Source organism: Manis javanica, chromosome 3 (genome assembly GCF_040802235.1).
Source record: "Manis javanica isolate MJ-LG chromosome 3, MJ_LKY, whole genome shotgun sequence".
In the NCBI taxonomy this organism is placed as follows: Eukaryota; Metazoa; Chordata; class Mammalia; order Pholidota; family Manidae; genus Manis; species Manis javanica.
In genome coordinates this window covers 48,020,617-48,032,919 of record NC_133158.1, presented here as the reverse complement: position 1 = coordinate 48,032,919, position 12,303 = coordinate 48,020,617, and the positions used below count along the sequence as shown (strand labels likewise).

At 43.9% G+C, this 12,303-nt stretch overlaps 1 pseudogene; it reads left to right on the top strand.

Moving 5' to 3' along the window:
- Positions 1-5,207: 5,207 nt before the first annotated feature.
- LOC118971734 (carbonyl reductase [NADPH] 1-like) overlaps positions 5,208-12,303 on the top strand; it is a 28,630-nt pseudogene continuing 21,534 nt past the window's right edge.

Below are 12,303 nucleotides of genomic sequence, written 5' to 3'. Positions count from 1 at the left end.
TCTGTCAGACCTGCTGCAGTAGGACTGTATGGGACATGAAACTTCTACTTTATTCCTAATTGCTGCACCCATTCTCCTCATGCATGTCCAGTAAAGTGGGTGTCTGGATCTCTCTCCATCAACCAAGGCTGCCCACAGGCAGCACAGAGACCCTCTAGGACCCTTTTGGTCATTTGCTGATCTGCATGAAGAGCAGGAAAAGCAACCAACAGTTCAGTAGCTGTGGTCACACAAGTTATGGTATATTGGTGCCCTTCTGACACAGGCAGTGGTCCAATACAGTCTATTTGTCACCTGACAGGGGGTTTTGGTCCCTGTACTATTGTCACATGTTGCCACAGGACTCAGTGTAAGTCCTCTTGGAGTGCACAAGGCACTCCTTCCGGGCTCTGCTGACTCCTTCAAAGGGCAATGGCAAGCCCCACCGACGGGCTACAGCCCACATTCTTTTGACCCATGGGGAACAAATGCTGATATAACCACTGGGCCACATCGGAGGCAGGCTTTCCTTCTAGCAACAGCACCTGGGCAATTGTGTCTGGTTCATCGTTCCCTGGGGATGCCAAAGTAAAACGGCCACTCACATGAAATACAGTAACTGTTTCAGTCTCACCACAGGCCCATAGATCTTGCCACAACTCTTGCCCCCAAAGGGGCCAGTGACCCATCCAGTTGGCATGTTACCATGTCAATAGGAACAGGGGGAAACCCTGATAGATGGCGCAGAGGTTAGTGCAGACAACTATAGGGGAAAGGACTCCTGGGTGGTCAGGGTCCATACTTCTAGCAAGTCAGCCCATTGACTACCCTTCCCCTCTCTGTCTTCCTTCCATATAGTCTCAGTCTTAGGATGAAAGCCACAGCCCTCCACTTTGGGGCTGCCCACGACTGGAGCCATCTGTATGCCAAGCATCTTCAGGTATATGGGATTTTCCATCCTTATTAAGACTCTTGGCTACCAATAGCTCAAAAACAAATTTTTACAGCTTTCCACTGGTGTACGTCATTGGCCTTAATTAGCATTAGAGTTCTCCATATAAAAGGCTAGTAGAGAGGGCATTACACTGCTTTAAATATGCACCCCAATTGGCCAGTGTAGGTGTCTGTGCCACGCCACTACACGGCCTTCGGTTCCAATTTCGCACACATCCCACAATGGGATAGATGGTTGTTACCATGGTCAGAGCTGTTCCAGTGATGGGCTGCATTGCCAGAAAGGAATGGTAAACAGGAGCCAGTTGCTTGTCTTTCAAGGTGCACTGGACCTCTCCTCCTTTCCCTAGTTGTGACCAGAATCCAATAGGTTGTCATGTCCATTCAAGCCACTCCCAAAGGCCCCATCCTTAACAGTCTTCAGTTACATGAATATCTAATACACAGAGCCTTTGTGAGTCCATTACACTCAAGGCCTGTACGGCCGTGACTACTCTCTCACCCGTACTAAAAGCAGCTGCACATGTTTCACCCCAGACCCACCTGATGCTCTTTTGTACCAACAGGTATAAGGGCTCCAGAATTTGTGTGAGGTGCAGTATGAACACTCTCCAGTGCCCAACAGACCCCAAATCTGTTGTAATCCTGCCACAGTGGCAGGGGGTAGGGAAAGCCTGGAATTGTCTATGCTTCTGGCATAACTTTTATTTTGCCCAACCAGACAACTCCAAGAACTACACATACAAACCAGGTCCCTGAACCTTGGTGCTGTTCACAGCCCATCCTTTCTCCTGTAGATGTTGCAGCAGTCTAGGAACTGCCCATTCTAAATCTAAAACTATAAATGTGCACTGCCAGGGTCCCCACATGAAGGCAAACTGTTATTGACTTTCCTGTGCTATGTCAATAGAGAAGACAGCATTAGCAAGACCCACAACTTGATGATATGTCCCTACTTCATGACTGAGGGTGTCCATAAGGGCTGCTGTAGAGGGGAGAAGAGCATGCAAAGGAGGTGTGACTTCATTCAGTTCCTTGTAAACAACAGTAATATGCAAACAGCAGTCCGGCATTTTCACTGGCCACACTGGGGAATTGAAAGGACTATGAGTGGGCTTTATGATGCCCACCTTCTCCAACTCCTATGGAGTATCTCCAATTTCCTTGTGTCCTCAATGAAATTTATACTGCTCAGAATTTATCACCCACTGAGGTACAGGCAGATCTACAGGTGGATACTGAATATGTCCCCTCAGAACTCTCTTTACCACACATACCCTCAGTCTGAACTCACCTGCAGTGTTCTGTAACCACAGGCCCTGCAGCATGTCAACCACCAAAATAGATTCAGCATTGTGAGGAATGTACAAAGGATACTACTTTGGGCATAAATACTCTATCCCCAATGGGTTTGGGGCTTTCTTTACTCTAAATGCCTTACACCCAAAGCCATTTGTCACAGCAGGGGTCCCAAGAAAATGCTCAGGGTTGCCAGAAATCACAGAACTTTCAGCTTTCTTTCCACCAGCACCAAGACAGCTTGTTCATTCATAGGTGACCAATAACTTGCTAACTCTACATGTGGCCTCCAGTCCCCACCATGCGCCCCAAGGTGGGGGCCTTGACCCAACCCTCAGTCAAACTGCAACACCCAATCATCCTCCTGTGGGGCTGAGGACCCACACGGATCCTGAGCAGCATCCCCAGGAAGTCTGGTATGGACACAAGCTGGACATATGGCTTTGGTCCCGGCTTCCGTGTCCTAGACCTGAGCAGCTGGAAGTGCTACTCTGGCTTTAATCCATGCCACAGTTCTAACAAGATCCTATTGGGCTGGCCATCAAGTTTTTCTTTCACGACCCCAGCCTTTACCAAATCAACCCACATCTGGGTCCTCAAGACCTTCATGGGGCCCTTCGCACCTCTCCTTTCAGTTGTAGCCTGTACTTCCTTATGTGCTCTCATTGTTTCAACAGACCCCAGATCCGCTAAACCATGAGTAGCCTCACTCATAGGCTGCACTATGTGGGGGGCAAGAATAGTCACTAGGGACACAAGGAGAGATGGGGGAGCTGCATGGAACACCAGATTTCTCATTCCTGTGGTGCACAGCTCCTCACTGGGGCCATGGAGGTCCATCCTGCAGATGATATTATTCATGCCCAAGTCCCGTGACACCTACCGGAGCTCTGCATATATATTCCAGCTAGTGGGTAAGTGTGATAAATCACCCTGATTAGGCCCAACTGTCCTGGTGGCTGCTGTCAGCCAATCCACAAGTGCCTGATTCCCTGAGGTGTGATGGGCATCTTGCAACTGCTGCTGGAGGGAAGGGAGAATCATCAGGGAAGCCAGCCTACCCGTTTCAGATCCCAACATAACAATGTTCTCCACCCCCATATCCCAGAGACACAAAAGCCATGTAAGAAGAGATTCTGATGGCTTGAACTTAAACTGGATGCCCATGTCCATCAGCTCACCCTGCATAAAGGCATAGAGCATGGAGTGCTCCACAACCTGAGGAGGGGCAGCTCCTCCCCTGAGGTGCCCAAAGATGTAGCTTTTTTATTTCCTTAATTACAACCAGGTAGCCTTTAATGAGGGAGTGTCTGGTGCCTTGGAGTTGGCCTCAGCGGCAGTTTGGCCCTGGGCCCCACCCCCTTATCCTCTCCCGACATCTGCTCTACCATCTCTGGGGCTGAGGACACCGGTTCCCCCCTCTTCCACCCCCCACCCCATCCCCCACGGACTCCTGCAACGCAGATTCTCCTGCTGCCTCCTCCCTCGCTGCTGCTCAGGAATCTTCCAGGGGCGTCACTCTCTTCTCAACAGTTGTCTGTGTCTCATGAGGGCATCCTATAGGTCACTGCCCAGCTCCTCCAGGCAGTGCTGCAGTGTGTCTCCCTCCTGCTAAAGTCTCTCTCTCCCCTCAATAACCCTTCCCACTATCTCAAAAAACAGACATCCCAAAACCCCGGCTGCTACACAGCCACTCAGGGCCTCAAAGCAGTCTCCTACCTCGCAGAGGGCTAGTTAGACAAACTCCAGTGTCTCCACACGTCCCCCAAACTGGGGGGACCCCACTGCCCTAGGAGGTGCTTTACCCCAGACCCATTCCCCACTAGGGGCTCCCCAACTGGAAGCCCCACAGATCCGGTGATCCCACAGAAAGCTGCACCCTACACCAATGCAGACACTGGGGCCTCCCCACCATCCACAGGGAGGGTTTGGGGTATCTCCCCACCACCTCTAGGGGCCGCCCATCCAAGGGTCCCACCCATGAAGACAGACTTCATGTTCAGAGGTCCTGCCGGTTACCATCAGATGTAACTCTGGACGGGGGGAAATATTTTCCCTCCCTGGGGAAAAATACCTTTGAAACTGAAATCAGTCAAAGTTAGAAAAAAAGTGGGAGAAAACCATTTATTGCCCACAAGCAGTCATCCACTTCTACTTGCCCAGGTCTGTCATGACCCGGCTGCAAGAAGGGGTCCTCCCCCCATCCTCTCTGATTCTGATATGCCCTTGTTCCCCGTGTAATTACCCACTGACATGGAGATGCACTAAGGCCAGGTGACAGATTCTGAAAATGGTGCAGTTTCACCCACACTGACTCACCTTGAAGGAAAGAAGAAACGGGAGGCCCCAGCCTTTAATTTCTATGCTATTTACCAGAACCCATTTTTGTGAAACTCCTCAGACTGTGGCCTGACCTCCAAAATCAGAGTCCCCCACAGCTGTTGTGGCCAGTGTCCAACCCATGCCCCACGCCAGGGGCCACAAGCACCCACCCAACCTTTTCATCAGACACCTGCATGTCATTGGTTACAGGACCTGTTCAGCAAAATGCCTGTCACCTTCCATAGTAACGAGCTTGTTTCCGGGAGGGCCGGCAGCCTCTGAGGGAGTCCAGCCACAGTGGGCTGGGGCTCATCCTGAACCACTGCTGTGTGGCCATTAGCTCCTGTGGAATCTGCAATGGGCTCTGTACGGAAGGAGGGCACATGCCAGGCATAGATACAACAAAATACCCCAAGATTCATAAACCTATTCAGCCAGATAACCTTTGCTTTATCATGGATCAGAACCAGGAATCTCATCCAGACTTCCCTTCTGTTTGTTTGGACTTTGGAATAGTTTGGTGAATTTGTAACCATTTATGAAATAAACAGGAAATTGCAAGGAATGATACACAGAGATGCCACTATGCGCCTTTACCTTAGCTTTCCTCAGTGGAGCCATCTTACCCACTATGCAGCATTGAGGAGGCAGGATATTGAAAGTGACACAATACAGCTAGCTGAGACCAGACATTTTCTAGGAGTCATCAGACTTTATAGGAAAAACAATTCTGTCTTTGAAAGTTTCCCACATGCACACTTTACTAACTCTGCTTTCTCTCTCCCCTAGACTACTGTCCCCATCACGTACAGATGGAGGCAGATGTTACAATTAAAACCAATTTTTTTGACACCAGAGATATCTACATAGAGCTGCTGCCAATCGAGAGATGTCAAGGCGAGTCGGGCTGGCAGTCCCATGGGGCGTCTCTGGCAGGATCGGGCCCCTTGCCCCTGACCTCACCTGAGGCCCAGCCCCCTCTCCCTGCTATGCTACACTGGCCCCCGGGGTCTGTCTTCTCAGGGCCCAGCTCCCCCTCCTCAGGACTACACACTTGTCAGTGGCCATCAGCGCTCTGTCCCCTGCACAACTGCCTCTTTTGCACTGCCAGCTCTTCAGTCAAGTGTTGGGAGCCGGGGCTATGTCCCTTCCCCCACGTCTGAACGCAGCATGGGAAAGCACAAGCTTGAGAGCAACCGGTCCAGTCCTTGGAAGTTATCTGCTCACAAAAACATATCTTGTCCTTGAAGACAAGCCAAGACTCCTCACTCTGAAAATAGGGAGACCTTGAGGATGTGTGAAAACACAGCCCCTGCTTTTGGCCTGCCCCCCCTGAGAAGGGAAAGATGAGTACAGCACTTGGCTGAGGTCCGAGAAAGGCAGTATAAAAATAAAGGTGCTGCGCCACATCGGGGCTGCAGCCATTGTCTGTCTATCTGTGTTGTCTGTGTTTTCTGTTCTCTCATCAGGCGCCCAAACATGGGGCGTCCTCTCAGAGTGAGTTTTACATATAATCAGCTCCACGCCTCCCCTTCAGACTGTTCGACTTCAATGGCAGGCACCATCAAGTGGCGACTGAACAGGGACTTGAAGTATGGAGGAGAACGTGAGAGCCGCTGCGAGATAACAGTGTGCACGAAGCAGCGAGCTGCTGGACGGCGCAAGTGGTGGCCCGTACGGGGAGGACGCTCCTTCGTTGGGGACAAAAACGGCGGATCAGCTGAGGACCCCCAGGAGAAAAAGCTTCGGCTGAAGTGAAAGGTAAGCGGGGAAAACAGAATTACCCACTAAACTGGGAAGGAATTTCCCACTAAACTGGAAAGGAATTACCCACTAAACTGGGAAGGAATTTCCCACTAAACTGGGAAGGAATCACCTACTAAACTGGGAAGGATCGCCCATTAAATTGGGAGGAAAAATAGTAGAACTCAAGCTCTGAGAAAGGCCTCACAAAATTCATGGGCTGTTGGGGAAAATCGCCCTCAGAAGAGGCAGTGCACAGACAATTTATATCTGTGCAAGCTCTGAGAGAATTTTCATCCTAGCAGGCTTTCTTTGCCTTATTGTTCTGCTAATTGTCCTTGTCATATATTATTGATAAGCTGCTTTCTATTTTTCATAAGTTACAAAATGGGATCAGATCTGTCTAAACATCAGGCCAAAAACAGCTTGAAACAGCTGCTTAAAGCAGCAGGAACTGGAATAAAAGATGAAACAGCAAAGAAGTACATCAATGCCTTAGGAGAGATAAGTCCTTGGTTACTGACAGTGGGAAGTTTTGACAAAGAAGACTGGGAGAGGCACAAATTGGACGTTGCTAAATATATGAGGGAAAAATGGAGAGGATTCAGTCCCTCCTAATATCCTTTCCCTTTGGGCCTTAGTTAAAGATTGCCTCTCCTCCCCCAAAGTTGTGATTCAAGAGCACATACAAGATTGTGCTAAGACAGGGGAAATTCAAGAAAGAGAATCACAGGCTGGAGATGATTTAGTAAAGACTTCATCACAGACAGAAAAGGCAGCAGGGGGCCCGCTGAACGCAAGAAAGGAGGAGGAGATAAAAAGGGGGGATGGGTTCAAGAAAAGTAGGAAAAAGGCATCCTGTCACTCATCAGACTCAGACACAGGAAGCTCCGATAATGCAGAAGGGCCTGAGAGAACTAGTCGGGGAGAAGTGAAAGTAAGTAAGGAAAAGCTCAGAAATAGTGATGAGCCTATGAAAAGATCATTTAAGGAAAGGCCCGTGGAGATTATGCCTCCTCCTAGATACACCTCTCAGATTTTGCCCTCCGCACCGCCCTTTGATCCGTGAGAGGATTTAATTGAGTCCTTAAAAGCTCAAGTCATTGCCTCCCAGGAGTAGATCCAGCAACTCACTAATCTGCTCAGAAAAGGGTATAGAGTAACTTGGGAGCCAGAAACAGCTGAGTCCTGTTTGCACAGATACTTAAGTATATGCTGTGGACACATGGCTCAAAAGTAGAACAACAATTAACAAAAATCTTAGAATTTATAGAACAAGTATGTCCTTGGTTCCTCGAAGAAGGTATCTCATTTAAAAGATGCTGTTTTTCACAGCTTAGGAGGTAGTCCTGCAGCTAACACGATGTAAATAGAACCTGAAAAATAATCAAGCTACACCCTCAAATCAACATGTAAATAGCTCTATTCTATTAACTCCTTTCCTTAGAGGCAGTCATCCTAGAGCTAGGCATTTCCTTGTCTGCAGCCCCAAGGAAGCAAAACAAGCTTGTAACCCCAATCAAGGCTCTAGCAGCGAAAAGTCACACAGTCCCTGCACTTATCAGACAGTCAGGGGCCTCTCAAGGAATGACTAAAGCTCGGGCAGAAAAAACTAGGAAAACTAACTGGAACTAATCCAATCCCTAAACTCTAAAAAAGAAGTGTCTTGTCTTCTGCACACAAACCTGGCCTCAATACAAACTCCCTGATTAGAGAGGCTTAGCCCCTGAAAGAGATATGCAATATAATGTTATGCAGCTAAATATATTTGCTACAAAGAAAATGGTCAAAAGTCCCGCGAACTACTACAATATAGAACTAGTTTTCTAAATTCTTTCAGTGAAAATCTGTTCTACTTACTAGGTTCATCATTATCTTTGAAAATTGTAAAGTTTTAAACTAGAGTCCCTGAGATAGAAGAAATTTATCTTTTACAATACAGCCTGGCTTTAAATAACTCGTGCTAGAATTGTACATGCATTTTATTTCCAGCCCCCTGGACTGGGGCTGTATAAGCCTTGACCCAGTAATGTAAACTGCTTGCCCTTAGAGTGTATTCTTGAAAACTGAAGTACTTTTAATCAAATAAACTAAGAAGAAAGAAGGCAATTGAATATTAGAAACTCAAATCTTTATGTCAGTTTGTCTGTGTATATGTTTTTATATGAAAAGTGTTGCTAACTGTAGTCATTACGTCTCGGTCTGTATGTTTGTGTCTAAGTGTGTAACTAAAAAATATTTTCTACCTCTGGAAGGCATTAATAAAAATTAATTTAAAAACAAGCGCTTGTGAAAATTGGGCATTCTAAAACTTCCAGAAAATCTCATAAAACATATTATGCATTAATGCTAATTTAAGCTTAACTGATATGGACATGTCCTTATAGTTATCAGCTGCCAAAGTTTACTTAAAGTCATTTAAGTTGATGTTACCTATTAAATATTTCAAGAAGATGCTTAAAGAAAAGCTTGACTTTGATGTGTAGTGTAAGTTTTGTAATGATCTAGCATGGTTGCTAAAAATAAGTAAACAAGTGCAGCAAATAAACTTTTTAATAATAATACTGTATTAACGTATAACAGTGTATATATCTGCAAACAGCCTGAGAATTTTTGTGGTAACCAAAATTCTTAAAGTTTGCTAAGTTATATAGACATATTTTGTGCCTAATGAGAAATTGTGCTGTAAGGCACATTTCCAAAAATGATAAAATATGTTCATAAATGTATCAATCTGAAGAATGCTGGTGTAACAGTTTACCATAGCCTATTTTTCAGTGTTCACTGGAGGTTAAAGTATCAAATGGTTTTAAGTTCTAATGGAAACTACTTAATATAATAAGGAAAACATTTCTGTATGCTAAAGAATGTATGTTTTAATAAGAGAAGGTATAAAGAATGGAAATTCATTTTGTTGAGGGTAAAAGAAGGTAATTGTTCTAAAGTACAGCTATTTATTTAAAGGGGAAGAACACTGAATGTAAAAAGAAAGTTGTAGAAAGCTTGTGGAAAAGTTGATATAGTCATGCTATGTGAAATTAAAGTGAGTGAGTCTTGATATCGAGTATACAGCAAAATTAGAATTTTGTTTTCAGTTAAAAAGACAAAGTTTTCTTTAACCGTTAGTCTGCTCTTAATATTGAAAGATTGCAAAGGGTTCTCTAATTGTTTTATCAAAACAGTTTCTTGTGCTTAAAGTCTCAATGAATTGTCTGAATATTTAAGAAAATGAGATCTTAATATTAAAAGGACTGTAAGCTAAGTGTTGTTAACAACTATGTAACCTTCTGCATTTGCTTTTAAACTTTCTTATTATCATTCTGGTTAAATAATAAGTGTTATTTAATAACTATAATTCTATTTGGGCAAGTGCCTTAAAAACTTTTGACAACTTCCCAAGACCAAATTTAAAAAGTATTTTTGCCTCTCAATTAACTCTGATATTTTCCAGAGGGCCCCTGGAACATATCAGTAGAATTTCTTCTTTTCATCAAGAAAATATTTGACTAATTTGGGTCATTTACCTGATAAATATTTACCTGGAAAGCACTGTCAAAAGGAATAATGCTTGTGCATACAGTGAGACAACAAATTTGACCGGATCTGTACTGTTGGAACTCAACCAGGAGTTGGGAGGGGTGCAAGGTGTAGCACTCCAAAATCTTATGACTATAGACTATCTACGGTTAAAAGAACATATGGGATGTGAACAGATCCCAGAAATGGGCTGCTTTAATTTGTCTGATTTCTCTCAGACTGTTCAAGTACAGTTGGACAATATCCATCATATCATAGACAAATTTTCACAAATGCCTAGGGTGCCTAAATGGTTTTCTTGGCTTCACTGGAGATGGCTGGTAATTATAGATTTGCTTTGTTTATGTCACCGTATTCCTATTATGTTAATATGTGTGTGCAAATTAGTTAGTAGTTTAAAACCTATACATACTTAAGGTACTATACAAGAAGATATGTCAAAGAAATAATCAATCCTCCCAAGTTTCCTTCATATGCTACATCTATAGCTTTTCTTCTTCCTTCCTAATTACAACCCTTAAATAGAATTCGTGCCTCATATCGAATTTACCGAGTATCATAATTCCTCCAGGTGGTAAAGATACCTCGAGACAAGTGCTGGGCATAGAAGCCACAGGGCATAAATCTGCAAAGAAGTAAAAAGCTAACCTTTGCAAACAATATGGCTTCTCTCTCACTTACCAACTTTACATTTCCCTGTATGGCCCCAGAAGATGACTGGTTAGCCAGAGACGGGTAAGATTCCTCAAGGGAGGAACAACCTAAGACAGGCACAGTCGCAGGGGGCCCATCAGGTGAGAATTTGGGGATCAACAGAGGTGAGGCTCAGAACCTCACCCCCCCTGCTTTGAGAGAAATCTTCTGCATCCGTGGATGTCTTGCTGCCCTTGTCTAGCCTGGATTAATACTTAGTCCATAGGCACACACCTGATCATCTGATCATCTACATTTGCCTTCTTACAGCACTAAACTATGTTTTCTACCTTTATCTTGCATCTACCTACCACTTCAGCATTTTATTAAAAATAAAAATAATAATAATAATAGGAGAAATGTGGGATCAACATATAAATCAAGTACAAAAATCAAATGAATATTCATATTTGACCTGATGGTTTATAGGTCATATTGCATGATCAAAACCGAAAGTTTCTGTGATGAATGCCCTTGTACTGTTCACCATGTAAGAATTTATTCACTCTGTAAGAATTCGTTCACCATGTAAGAACTTGTTCATTATGCTTCAGAAGATTGGAGACTGACGAGAATTAGGCTTGAGATGGATTAATGATTGTACATTGAGCATTGACCCCCCTATACTGAATTTTATTGTTGTTAACAACCATTTGATCAATAAATATGAGAGATGCCCTCTCAAAAAAAAAAAAAAAAATTCATTCAGAAAATTATAGCTTGTAAAGTATTTAACTTTTTCTTATATATTGTTATGTAAAATGCATATAAATGAGTAAATAAAAATTTTTTCTGCCTAAAAAAAAAAAAAAAAAAAAAAAAAACTTTTGACAACTTCCCAAGACCAAATTTAAAAAGTATTTTTGCCTCTCAATTAACTCTGATATTTTCCAGAGGGCCCCTGGAACATATCAGTAGAATTTCTTCTTTTCATCAAGAAAATATTTGACTAATTTGGGTCATTTACCTGATAAATATTTACCTGGAAAGCACTGTCAAAAGGAATAATGCTTGTGCATACAGTGAGACAACAAATTTGACCGGATCTGTACTGTTGGAACTCAACCAGGAGTTGGGAGGGGTGCAAGGTGTAGCACTCCAAAATCTTATGACTATAGACTATCTACGGTTAAAAGAACATATGGGATGTGAACAGATCCCAGAAATGGGCTGCTTTAATTTGTCTGATTTCTCTCAGACTGTTCAAGTACAGTTGGACAATATCCATCATATCATAGACAAATTTTCACAAATGCCTAGGGTGCCTAAATGGTTTTCTTGGCTTCACTGGAGATGGATGGTAATTATAGATTTGCTTTGTTTATGTCACTGTATTCCTATTATGTTAATATGTGTGTGCAAATTAGTTAGTAGTTTAAAACCTATACATACTTAAGGTACTCTACAAGAAGATATGTCAAAGAAATAATCAATCCTCCCATGTTTCCTTCCATATGCTACATCTATAGCTTTTCTTCTTTCTTCCTAATTACAACCCTTAAATAGAATTCGTGCCTCATATCGAATTTACCGAGTATCATAATTCCTCCAGGTGGTAAAGATACCTCGAGACAAGTGCTGGGCATAGAAGCCACAGGGCATAAATCTGCAAAGAAGTAAAAAGCTAACCTTCTCAAACAATATGGCTTCTCTCTCACTTACTAACTTTACATTTCCCTGTATGGCCCCGGAAGATGACTGGTTAGCCAGAGACAGGTAAGATTCCTCAAGGGAGGAACAACCTAAGACAGGCACAGTCGCAGGGGGGCCATCAGG